The sequence below is a fragment of the Raphanus sativus genome, chromosome 4 (assembly GCF_000801105.2).
Source record: "Raphanus sativus cultivar WK10039 chromosome 4, ASM80110v3, whole genome shotgun sequence".
Taxonomy (NCBI): Eukaryota; Viridiplantae; Streptophyta; class Magnoliopsida; order Brassicales; family Brassicaceae; genus Raphanus; species Raphanus sativus.
Genome location: NC_079514.1, coordinates 32,406,507 through 32,418,755, shown reverse-complemented (window position 1 = coordinate 32,418,755; position 12,249 = coordinate 32,406,507). Strand labels below are relative to the sequence as shown.

Genomic DNA, 12,249 nt, shown 5'->3' with positions numbered 1-12,249 from the left:
AGTGATCCTATGTTTCTTGTCTTGACATTTCAATAAGCTTCTCCAGGGTGGTTAAAGAGAATAAAAAACTGAATTCAAAATAATATCATAAACTCTGAAACAAACATAACCTAAACAAAGTCATCATAAACATAAACTACAAAGAAAACAAAACTACAAAGCAAACAAAACTTCCAAACAATGTCATCACAAAAGTCATCATCAGAGTCTTCGTATGCATCCATGTTCACAAACATATTTCCCACATCTTCTTAAACTTTATTCTATCACCCTCATGTGTTTCAAAAGGCATCGCCTAAGCTAGAGGCAAACTCTACCAGAGAGGTTGTCACCTTGAGAACTTGAAACCAGTCGAATTCAAGTAAGCACACGCTTCAACATTTTCTGAATTTAAAGGTAAGCATCATTTCTCAATATATTTGCATACTTAAAACAAGAAATTATAATTTAATACTTAGTTGCTTTTTATGTTTCCAAAACAAATTCACCTAAAATCTAATTTATTGACTAAACAATTTTACATCATCATATGTCTACGCTTCTTCATCTTATATCCACGTCTTTTGAGTTCTGGGACAATAGTCTCTAAACCTTCTCCTAATCCCCTACTATTTTCTTATCACCATGTCCACTTCTACTAAGCAAGTTGATCCAGCAAGAAAATATGCAACTACTAATCCTCATAAATTTGACTGTTGGACTTGTAACTTTTGTGGTAAAGTCACAAATGTGGAGTTTTACATGCTAAACAAAATCTGGCGGGAAGCTATTCAAACGTAACTCTGTGTCCTAAGTTTCCAGATAATATGAATGAAGAAGTTTCATTCTTAACGAATGTACAATAATAGCCAGTGTCAAAATGATGCAACCAGCGTTTGATTATGAAGTTCAGCCAAGTCAGTCCCACCTTAACTTGAAGAAGCACGAGGGTCATGTTTGTTGCACCAACTCCTCATAATGTATTGAAAGGAAGAAAATAAAAATTAGAGTGTGATAAAGAACTTAGGGACAATGCTTGTAGTGTTACTGGGAGGTGGTACTTAGATGCAATGATTCTTTTCAATGCAACCGTTTATGACAGTTTCAAAGAGACACTTGAATTTATAGGAAAATATGGTTCATCGTTGTAAGCCACCAAGTATATATGAACTGTGAGTTCCTCTCATGATAAAAAAATAAGTGAAGGAAACTGAGAATAAGTTGGTGGGACACATAGCAGAATAGGTAGCTAAAGGATGTTCAATCATGTCTGATGGATGGTGTGGTTCAGTTGTACAAAAGGACATCATCAATATCCTTGTTAACTTTCAAAAGAGATCGGTTTTCTGAAATCAATTGATGTTTCAGAGGTTGTGAAAGATGCTAATTTGTTGTTTAACATGCTTTGGCCATATGGGGGATTAAGTTAGAGAGTCTAATGTTGTCCGAGTAGTAACTGACAATGCATCAAACTATATCAAGGCTGATAAGCTTTATGCTCAATCTTGTGTTTTTGTATATTTAGTTCTTACTAATCTGATTTTATCTTCTAATTCACATGGAAGCTTCTAATAGTCATGAAACCACATCTATATTGACTTCCTTATATATGCAGCACACTGCATCAATATCATGCTAAAAGAGATAAAACATATTTCTTCAATTAAAGCTACAATAGGAAGCTACATCTATATGAATAGTTACATTTACGGTAATACATCTCTCGTGAATATGATGAGAAGATTCACATGCGGTGAAAATCTACATAGACAAGCAATTATTTGGTTTGCTATGTCATTCATCACACTTCCACCAAAAGAATAAATTGAGAAAATTTGTTAAATTGTTATTTTCTGGTGGAAGTGTGATGAATGAATTATCAATCCAAATAATTATTTGTCTATGTATATTTTCACCGCATGTGAATCTTTTCATCATATTCACGTGACGTATGATTGTAGATGCAACCGCTCATATTAATGTAACTTCTTATTGTAGCTTTAGTTGAAGGAATATGTATATCATCTAGCATGAGATCAATGCACTGTGCTGCACAAGGAAGCCAATTTAGATGTTGTCTCACGACCATTAGAAGCTTCAATGTGAATTAGAAGATAAAATCAAATTAGTAAGAACTAAATAAAAAGAAACACATAAAATTGAACATAAATAAACTTATTAGCCTTAACATAGTTTGATGCATTATCAGTTATCACTCAGAAAACATTAGACTCTCTAACTTAATCCACCATACGATCAAAACATGTTAAACAACAAATTAGTCTTTTTCACAACCTCTGAAACATCAACTTATTTCAGAAAAACTTAATCCCTCTGGAGAGTTAACTAAGAAGTTGATGATGTATTTTTTGTACAACTGAACCACGCCATCCATCAGACATGATTCAACAGTCTTTAGCTACCTATTCTCCTATGTATTCCACCAACTGATTCTCAGTTTCCTTCACCTCTTTTTTTATCATGAGAAGAACTCACAATTCATACATACTTGGTGGCTTACAACCTGAACCATATTGCCCCGCTAATTCAAGTACCTCTTTGAAATTATCATAGCTAGATGCATTGAAAAGAATTCTTGCATGTCCCAGTAGCACTACAAGCGTTGTTCCTAAGTTTTCTATCACACTCTAAAACTATTTTCTATCTCTTCTTTCTTTCAAAACATCAGGAGTAGTTAGAGCGAAAAAAAATGTCCATTGGACCCTCTTACGCTTCTTGATTTAGGCTAAGACTGACATGGACGTTTCTAGCTTCGCAGAACTTTATCATCATAATTAAACATTGGTTGCATCATTTGGACATTAACTCTTATTATAAATTTGTCAAGAATGAAACTTTTTAACTTATTCACATGATCTGAAACCTCAGGACACAATTACAGTTGTATAGCCTCCATCAAAGTAAAACTCCATTGTATGTGGTTCTACCACAAAAGTTACAAGTCCAACAACCAAACTTATGAGATTCAAGAGTTGCATATTTTCTTGTTGGATCAACTTGTTTAGTAGAAATGTACATGGTGATAAGTAAAGAGTCAAAGATTAGGAGAAGAGAGCATACACAATAAGAAGAAGATTTAGAGATTTTCGTTTCAGAATTCAAAAGGCGTGAATATTTAGAAGAAAAAAAGAGTATATATATATATATATAATGATTCAAAATTGTTAAGTAATTAGGTTAGATTATTGGTGAATTTGTTTTGGAAACATAAAAAGCAACTAAATATTTAATCTTAATTATAATTGCTTATTTTAAATATAAGATATATTGAAAATAGGATCTTACCTTTAAATGCAGAAAACGTTGAGGCTTAAAGAGGCGTGAGCTTACAAGGCGGCATGAGGCGTGAGCTTACAAGGCGGCATGGGGCGTGAAGAGGTACACACTTACTTGAATTCGCCTGGCTTCGAGTACTGATGGCGACAACCTCTCTGGTGGACGTTGCCCCTATCCTTAGCTAACCTAGACGACACCTTTTTAAACAAAGACATTTCCTCAACCACTTTCATCGCTTCATCCACACAACCTCCAATTAAGAGAAGCTTACAAGTAAACTATAAAAGAAACATCTAGTCAGTGTGGGGCATTCAGAATGAGACATAGGGAGAAATAGTTTTTCTTTTACTTGTATAAATGGATGTAATGCAGCTAAAGATACATACGGGAGACTCCATAGTAAGCTGCAGATATTCCACTACGTCCTTATGATAAGAATCACTGACAATCTTTTTATGGCAATCAGGATCTCCTGGAGGCTTCAAAGGAAGCAACCATGGATCCATGCACCCTAACACAACCAAAAATAGCCATGAAATCAATACAACTGGTTGTGAGTTAATGTGAACTAAATAAAGTTATTTAAGTAGTACCAACCAAGAATTCGAATAAGAGCGGAGTCAAATGCATAAACTGCACACAATCACAGCATACTCGCCTCTTTATCTATCCCATGCTCCATAAAATGACATATTTGTTCAAACCAAACCAAAAGCCTCTCCTGTCCAGTTAAACTCAATGTCAGTCTCAAGCCTTAGAACAATAAACTAAAAGACAAATTTTAAGTTACCACTCTACGCTGTTTAGCAATCTTCCGATCCAAGTATCATATATTCTTCAGATCTCGTTAACATTGTTTTGTCAGGTTGCAAGTGACTCAGAATCTGTATTTGAGCCTACCAAAAAAAACCCAGAGAAGAAAGGAGCATGTAAGAAAGAAATAGAAAAAAGCAAAGCACTGTTTCAGTCTTCTTTGGAGATTATATAGAAAACAAAAACCTCGTATTTGAGCCGGTTCATGGTTGGAGAACCATCTCTCATTTTCATTGTCATGGTTGGAGAAACATCTAAGTACACCGCTTGCTTCTCTCCCGTTTCTCTGGCGAAGTAGCTCCCCGAGGGTCTTTGGCACTCGGCTGCTACTGGCTCAAGAAGAGTTTGAAGGTAAGATGTCGACACGCACATGATACTTCTTTTGAGCTTCGTGTCTTTGATTGTGATGTTCTCAGTCAGTTTTCACCATTGCTTTATTATCAATAATACAGATCTTCGTCTCAGTGGGGAAAATTAGGGTTTTCATTCAACGACAATAGGAAACTCTCCAACTCCTACGATCTCGCAACAAGTATCTATACTATTAAAGTACAAGCACATTTGGATTTTTTACTAAACATGCCCTTTCTTTAACTCACATTGCTTATTTCATTAAGGGCAATCAAGTAATATTAATAACATATCTATATTGGGTCATTTTTTTTATCCAGCCCACTCCTCATATCAGATCTTTTTTGGGTCATTTGGGCCGATCAAGAAATCATATCCAATTCTTATTTTTTCCTCCAAGTTCAAATAATTTATTTTCAACCATTCTTAATATTTTGTGTAGTGAAAAAAAAATAATCACTTAACTATTATGTTTTTTTCTTTTTAATATAACTTAAGCATTCATAAAAAATTTTGAATTTTTTCATTGAAAAGTATAAATCTTTATTAAGAGTATATAATTTTTTATCTAAAAAATTAACAACATAATAAAATTAAGTTATACCAACTTAGTTCATTAAAAATAAACTTTAATTTTCTAAACATAAATATTCATTAGACCTGAACGTTCGGGTACCCATTCGGATACGGATCGGTTTTTTCGGGTATCAGGTTTTTCGGGTTTTGAAATTAAACTCCATTCAGATATTATAAAATTTTGGGTCGGGTTCGAGTCGGGTCTTTCCGGGTGAGTTCGGTTCTCATGCATAAGAACATGAAAATAACCAAATAACCAAAGTATCTAAAACGGGTTTGGTTATTTGTACTCAAAGTAACCAAAGTATCCAATTCAGTTCAAATTTTTGTATCCAAATTACTCAAAAGTAACCAAAAATATCCAATATATACAGTTTTTTTGGATAAACTTTTATCCAAACTATCATATTTTATCCAAAAATACTCAAAAGTATTGAAAATAACTACTATATTTAACTTATAATATTAATTTAAAATATTAAAATAATTATAAATATAATTATAACATAGATTTTTAGATATATATTCACATTTCAGATATCTTCGGGTACTCATTCGGTTCTCGGTTCGGGTCGGGTTCGGGACCGGTTCTTCGGATATAGCAATTTAGAACTCATTCGGATATTTACCCCGGGTCTGATCGGATTTGGAACCCTGATTTTCGGGTCGGTTTCAAGTTGGTTCTTCGGATCCGGATATTGTGCTCAGGCCTATACTCATTTGAAATGAAACACGATAAAGAAAAATAAAAGGCTTAAGTCTTTTATAAAAAAAACAAATATATGAAAATATGACATTTACTAAATATTTGTCAATTTTAAAAAAAATAAAGGAAAATAAATCCGCGCTGTAATTAAAAAAATAAAGGAAAATAAACCCGCGCTTTGAAAGCGCGGGTCAAAATCTAGTGAAGTTATTCATTCAACTGCATCCGGAATCGGGCTACTAAAGTGGGCTTTTCTTATACAAGTGAATACCCGATTCAATAAAGCCCAACCAAAGCTGTTACCTAAAAATAATTAATCTGCGCCAAAAAAATTAAAATCTGCATAACGAAAATCTTATAATGATTTTTTTACTGACAAAGCTAAATTCCATATTAATTAACAATACCGATTGTCTTTTTTTTTTTGCTAAAAGAAACGGTTAAACCCGGATCTATTAAAGACACAGACCTAACCTTCGGGTGGGAAGTGCAGCCCACGGATAAATCATGTCCCGGATATTCAAATGAGTCGTAAATGTCGACCCATATCTGCATAACTACATATAGAACTAATAATTTCGCATTAGAGAGTCATTCCTCCTCTAGTGGAGACCACTAGACCACCACAATATGGTTTACTAATTGTCTTTTCTTCACAAGAAAGCTACTGATTGTTTCTTTCATCACGGTTGATAACTTGTTTGAAAATCTTATAATAGTTTTCTTGGATATAAATCGTTCTGGAAAGGCAGAATACAAAGTATATTAATTATTATATTTTATAGAGAAATTTTCTTAGATATCATTTTTTATTCGAGAGAATTGCCCTATTTTATAAACTATTTAATTTATCTTAAGAATACACAAATGTTTAAATTATTAATAACTATAAAATATGAAAATAAAATAAAGTTAATAAAAATTCTTTAGTTACTTTTTTTTATAACTATTTAGCTTATTTATCGAGTATATATAATATATATATATATATATATATATATATAATCAGATTTATTGCATAACCTTTTATAATAATCAATTTTGATATAGACTGGACTGGGGGTGTTACAATCAGCACATCCCCGAGATAGAGGAATTGCAAAACATAAACATGTCAAGACTTCGAGTGTACGTATCTTGTCGGCGATAGGCGATGAGTCGATGCCTTGTGCAATATTACCATCTTATTAACTTTCCCTCATACTAAAAATAAAATAATATTATCGCCAATATCTTTGTCTAACTTTTTTTTTTGTCTAACATCTTTGTCTAACTTTATACTCAAAGAAAACATGCAATGCATTATTTAATACTGGAATACGCAAATTTATCAGGAGGAGACTTTTGCAGCTAGAGATCTGTATTGTTTCATTCTAAAATATAATATAACATTAATCAAACCTAACACCGGTCTAACGGTGTATAATGCCCCATGCAAAATTTGAAATTTATGTCTCTGTACATATTTTATCAAAATCATAAAATTATATCAAACAACAAAAAATCAAATGGTCATAAACAGTTTATATAAACTTTTATTGTTAAAAAAATTTTTTACATTTGTTTCCTCCTATAATAATTCACTATATCTATATAGTTAAATATTTAAATCCTAGTTGTTTCAATAGAGATCATATAAAGTTTATTTAATATATTTTGTGACATTGTATAACGCAAATTCTTTTATCAGATTTAACTTCGAAAAACTTCTTTCACCTGTAGTGACTAATACCATAATGGTTAATAATACGATAAGTAATTTATGTGTGTTTGATAACGATTTTCCGATTTTGTTTTTAAATGGAACACTTCAATAGGCTTTCGAACATAAATTTTAATTTTTGAAGAATCTCCAGTTCTATAAATAAATCATCGTCTCTTATATGTGAATCCATACCATTTCGTAAATATTTTATAAAAAACTTAAAATCATATATTTAAACTTATAAAACCATAAAAAATATTATAAAGCCATTTATTTTGACTTACAAAATTATATTATAAAATTTAATAAAATATTTACGAAGGTTTTTGAATCATTTAGAATATATATTAAATTATTTCCATATTTATAAAGAATAAAAGGTGTATTACTTCTAATGGAAGTTACAATAGTTGTATCTTAGAATGTTTATATATATATATATATATATATATCCTACTTAATGTCTTTATAATTGATATAATATTAACTCTAATTCTATGAAAATAATCATTTAAACTTTGCTAAATAACCCCCAAAAATTAATATTTAGTTAATAACCTTTAATATTTTATTTGTTTAAGAAATACTAATAAGATTTTTTTTTTAAATATGTCCCGTAATTTGGATGCCCTAATCGTTTGTTTGGATGGCTTGCCCTTTGTGCCGACCCTGATCAAACCCATCAGAATTATTTCGAAGTAACATTTTTCATATAAATTCTGAATATCATTTTAAGATATGTAAGAATATCGTAATTTACAAGTGATTGTCAAAGATAAATCGACATCTAGAATATAAGTCCAAAATAACAAGCTGCAGAATATTATTTTGGAACATCGGTGTAATTTCGAAAACATTACAACACTCGAATCAATACCTTTTAGAGGGTGTTATTGAACTGAGAGTTTTAGGTAATTTGTATTAAAATGACAAATCCATTGTTATTCAAACACAAAATTCAAAAATTCATTTAAAATCATTGACATTATATAAAGTACTCTTAAATCCCTTATTATTGAAAATATTTTAATTTGTGAAGCTCTAAAGTTTTCAAGTGATTTTAGATCGTTTAGGTGAAATTTCTAGGTTAAAAAAAATAAACTAAAATCCCATAATTTTAGGTGATATTCTAGAGTTGTTTAACAAAAAATTACTTTAATCTCTGTAACTTATTAAAATCATCTAAAACCTCGTTAAAAATCAAATCACCTTAAATTTTAGATTGAATACAACCCCCTTAAACTCTCACATATAAAATTCCATCCTTTTACATAACATTGGGGTCTTCTAGACTGGTCTTTTTAGTTAATGATCAACCAAGACATTGTGTGTGTGCGTGTTTTCCCCTCTATCGTATAAAAGCTTCTATCTTTTCGAGTTTTTTTTGGCTAAAAAAGGGTTAAACCCGGGTCAATGATGACACAAGCCTAACCTCCGGGTGGAGGTACAGCCCACGGATATACCCTCTCCTGGGCATTCAAATGAGTCAAAAGCAATAACTCATATCCGTGTGGCCGGTGGGATTTGAACCCGGGTTCGCCGTATTGGGTTTCTTAATTCTCTCAAGCGCCACTAGGCCACCACCACCGGTTTTCTATCTTTCCAAGACATTGCGTGTGTGCGTGTTTTCCCATCTATCGTATAAAAGCTTCTATCTTTTCGAGTTTTTTTTTTTGCTAAAAAAAAGGTTAAACCCGGGTCAATGATGACACAAGCCTAACCCCCGGGTAGAGGTACATCCCACGGATAGACCCTCTCCTGGGCATTCAAATGAGTCGAAAGCAATAACTCATATTCGTGTGGCCGGTGGGGTTTGAACCCGGGTTCGCCGTATTGGGTTTCTTAATTCCCTCAAGCGCGACTAGGCCAGCACCACCGGTTTTCTATCTTTTCGAGTTATAACTGGTTGATGTTATTTCACCATAATGATTCCACTATAAGAAAATTGAGTAAAAATACCATTAGAAGATCTCGTTTTGTACATGAATGTTATGTTTTTCATAATTCTTATTTTAAGTTTAGGTTTGGTTTATGTTTAGGTTTGGGTTATTTTGTAAACAATTTCTATATATAAAAATCTTAAATATTTTTTATTTGTATTTTTTAATAATGCTATACCAACAATTATTATATGCTATCATAAGTTATACAATTTCACAATCGAAAAAATTATTTACATATCACATATAAAACAATATATAAAGAAAAGATTGTAAAGATAGACACAACGTTCACCATAACATATGCTATCATGTAATAGCGTTTTTACGTATGCTATATATTTAACATTTTCTTGCAGTGTTCATAGGCGGAAAAAGAAAAGATAAAAAGTAGATAAAAAGCAAAAATCAAAAACTCGCATGAACCATAACGAGGTACGTGTCCCATACATGAGTGATGAGACCAGCCAGTTCGATTAGATCTGATATCCGTAAACGCAGAGATAACTTGTGGTCCCCAGTGAAAACCAGATCGTTGTCAAATAGGGACTCTACAAATGGATCACATGGTTTCCGCTGCTCGGCAGTTGCCAGTGGCGAAATTGACGTTAAACAAAATACTACCTTATATAATCATTTTCCTTTTTTGTTAATCTATTATTTTATTTATAAGCAACCTTTTTTCCTTTGTCAATAATACTCAGCTTCATAATTTTCAAAACTACGAAGCATCGTATAATCTTAAGACTTAAGGTTAATTATATATTTAGTCAAATATTTATTTTAATATTCGGTTTTGAGGCCGGCATACATCACGTGTGTGTGGAGAATGATTAGGTCTAATATATTCGTACAAGGAAAATAATACTACTACTAAAGTGGCTGCTCGTTTACCTCAAGGGTCGGAATTCTTATCAACGTTGGATCTTGAGATGATGAACGAGTGTGTATCATTACACGTGATTATCTGTTATTGGTTACAATGGTTTTTGCTAATCTGTCAGATATAATGGCTGCGTTGTCTGTCGCTCTAACGGAAAAGATATGGTCACTTGGTCAGTAAAACCAAATGGCAGATTGGAAAAAAAGTTTTAAATTAACTAAATTTTTATAAAAACTTTATTCAAAATTGATATTTCCCGAATAAAAATACAAAAAGCACATGGGACAAAAACCTACTTATTTAGTTAATATCTTTTTTTTTTTTGAAACTGGCAATAGTTAATATCTCTCACGTAAAACTTCATTTTTTATCTAATCATATTTCATTTTGAAGTGAAAAATGAAATAATTAACAAAAGATAAATGTATTATTTCATTATAAAGTAAATATTTTACTTCTTTATAGAGTGGAAAAGCATTTGTAGACCATATCCATTGTATTATCCTAGTTTTATCTTTAAAATTAAGTAATTTTAAAATAGAATTGTGGTTATTTCCAATGTATTCATTTAGTTCTATTTTTGCTTCTATAAATAGAGAAAATAGCAATTTCTATTTTAAAAAATAAATATTGATGAGTTGTAACACATTTTCTCTATTATAACATTTTGAGCTGAATATAATAATGAGTTGGAGTTGCGCTTGCTTGCAAACTTCATTTCCAATGAATTATAGAGTTAAATTGAAGATATTCTGACATAATCAACCTAAAAATATACAAAATTCACGATTTTCAAATTGTTTTAAAAAGTAGTTGATGAAAAATTAATAATTGAAAAAAAAAATCTGATACTTAATGTGATATGTACCAGGTATACGCAAGCAACCAAATAATACCAAAAACTCATAATTTTCAAAATATTTCTTACAATATTTTGATGAAAAATGAAGAAAATCGATGTATTTGTAGAATAGCCCTCTAGCTAGTGCAAGTTTTATAATCTATTCCATTAATTTTGCAGTTTGCGCTATTAATAAAAGTTGTGTCCACTTATTTATCCCTATTACTCTTTGAAATATTACTAAACCTACTCTAAAAATATTAACTGCCACTAATCAAACCTATTACGAATATTGGTATTGTAACTTCCACTTTGTTCCTAAATTCTCGGTAATTGTTTTATCCTTAGTTAAAATTTTAAAATAAAACCAACTGCCTTTGTTTTGACTTTTCAGTTTATCTTTTGGAAAAATACGAACATAATAAAAATGAGAAAAAAATTGACCAATTCTATCATAAGTTAGACAAGAATGATGTTAATATAAATCAACATCTTAAGACCAATAAATAGTAAAATGATCAACATCTTAAGACCAATAAATGATCAATAGCTTTTCACTGACACATTTAATCAAATACATTTAAACTAGAAGCAATAATATAAATCAACATCTTAAGACCAATAAAATTAAAATTGTTATTTTATAATCGAAAGTCTAAACAATATATGTATCAATAACTATTATTCTATCATCAATACTATTAAAACATAAACATGATCTATTTATATAGGTGTGGTCCAACTATTTTAATACAATTATTAAAATATTCTATTAATCATTTAAAATAAAGATAATACAAAAAATACAAATATGATTAAAAACACAAATATAAAATTTAAATTTCTAAAAAATGTAAAAAATAAAATAAACCCGCCCTTTTTAGGGTATAAATTGTTAAAATGATTTGGTATGTAGTATAATCAAGTAATATTATTTATATTTTTAGGAAAATGATCAAATATATATCTGCGTTTTCAGTTAATTATATTAAAATGCTTCTTTTTTACAGTTTTTACACGAATCTAATATTAGTCTATTCTATTAAATTAGGAACATGATTTATTGATAGCCCTCAAAATTTGATTCTTTATCTGCGGGTTCTGCTCCGTTTGATCCACTGCGGGACGAGTGCCGATCAACAAATTTGAAAAATATAT

The 12,249-nt window shown here is 30.8% G+C and overlaps 1 long non-coding RNA gene across 1 annotated transcript; it reads right to left on the bottom strand.

The window, feature by feature from the left end:
• Positions 1 to 267: 267 nt before the first annotated feature.
• On the bottom strand, positions 268 to 4,591 carry LOC130510976 (uncharacterized). Its single transcript, XR_008944754.1, has 6 exons — positions 4,276 to 4,591; positions 4,067 to 4,172; positions 3,874 to 3,997; positions 3,626 to 3,787; positions 3,286 to 3,554; positions 268 to 384 (listed from the first exon to the last, which is right to left on the bottom strand). It is a non-coding gene; the product is annotated as an uncharacterized LOC130510976 (long non-coding RNA).
• Between the last annotated feature and the right edge of the window lie 7,658 nt (positions 4,592 to 12,249).